Genomic DNA, 1,806 nt, shown 5'->3' with positions numbered 1-1,806 from the left:
CAGCAGCTGCCTGAGTGAAGAAATGCCTCTAGCTCCAGTGGGCCAGGAGCAGGAGGCAGAGCTGGACCCCAAGGTTGAGGGGCTTTCACCCAGCCCCTAGATCCTAGCACTTTGAACTTGGACTTAAAGCCTCCAAATTGTAAGAATAAACTCCTGTTTGTTAAGGCCATCCCATGTGTGGTATATTTCTTGTCAGAGCCCTAGGTAACCAGAACAATACCTAAATATAATTGTTTTGAATTCCTTATCAGGGAGTTCCAATGCTGTGTCTTCCTTAGAGATGTGTTTTGAGTCTGTATCCCGGTCCCCTGTTTCTCCTGCTTTATCTTGCTTCTTTGTGTGGACTGTGATGCTCTGTTGTCTTTGAGGCATTGTGATGTTTTTGTGTTTATATTTAGTTGGTGATTTTATGTTGGAGTGACTTGACCACATTTTCATTTTCTTTGTTTTGTTTGTATGTTATCTACGCAAGCAGGGTACTGTGCTCCTCTATTCACTAGTTGACAGCACTTATGCACTCACCACCTCCTTTCCTGTTGTCAGCCTCTTGTATGTCCTTAACAACCTTGGCAAACAGAGCCTATTCTTAGGTCCCTGGAATCCGTATGAGAATGATACCACTTTAAAATCCAAAATGGTTACCACTTGTAAAGATTAAAAATGGCTGTACCCTTGGCCACTTTAAATATCCAAAATGGCCGCCACTTATAAACATTCAAAATGACTGCACCCTCGGTCACTTTAAATATCCAAAATGGCTGCCACATGTAAACAATAAAAATGGCTGCATCCTCCAGACAGCAGAAAGTCAAGAGCTCAGGTTGTCTCCCTCCTTGCTGTTTCCCTTCCTAGTCATAGGCCACCAGCGTTGTTGTCACTGCAGCCATTGGTGACCAGGGTTGATCTTTAGGTTAATTCTCTGGTCCCCAACACCACTTGGAAATATTCAGGCTGTTGGTCCTGTCAGAGTAGCTGACAGTCCACAGCTCTGACCATCTCTGTACTCACTGTTTTTGTTCAGGTTTTCCCACTAGTTGGTGCCTAATCCACTTCTGCATAGTTCCTTTCAAAGTTCAGGGCTCCAGGATTATCTTCTGAATTGGTTTTTCTTTTCTTTGTTGAAGAGGGTCTGTGTCTCTTGTCTACCTATTCCTCCATCTTACCAGAAGTCTCTTACAACACATATTTTTGAGGGACACAATTCAATCCATAACACTCCACCCATTGGCTCCCCAAAAGTCATGTCCTTGCCACATGCAAAACCCAGTCATTCTATCACATCACCCCAAAAGTCTTAAATCAATTCCAAGTCTAAAATCTCATCTTTGAATCATCTAAACAAAATATGGATAAGAATTTAGGCATATTCCATCATGGGGCAAAATTCCTTTTCATTTGTGAAATCTAGATTGTTGTTGTTATCGTTGTTAGGTGCCGTTGAGTCGTTTCCAACTCATAGCAACCCCATGCATAGCAGAACGGAGCACTGCCCGATCCCGTGCCAGCCCCACAATCTCTGCTATACTTGAGCCCATCATCACAGCCACTGTGTCAATCCATTTCATTGAAGGCCTCCCCCTCTTTTGTCAACCCTCCACCTTACCAAGCATGACATCCTTCTCCAGGGAATGATCCCTTCTGACAACATGACCAAAATAGGTGAGACAAAGTCTGGCCATCCTCGCTTCCAAGGAGCGTTTCAAGTGCACTACCTCCAGGACAGATCTGTTAGTTCTTTTAGCAGTCCATGGTACTTTCAGCATTCTTTGCCAGCACCACAACTCAAAAGCATCAACTCTTCTTCAG

Source organism: Orycteropus afer, unplaced genomic scaffold (assembly GCF_000298275.1).
Source record: "Orycteropus afer afer isolate SDZICR_OR568_19922 unplaced genomic scaffold, OryAfe1.0 scaffold00065, whole genome shotgun sequence".
NCBI classification, from domain to species: domain Eukaryota; kingdom Metazoa; phylum Chordata; class Mammalia; order Tubulidentata; family Orycteropodidae; genus Orycteropus; species Orycteropus afer.
This window is presented reverse-complemented; position numbering follows the sequence as displayed.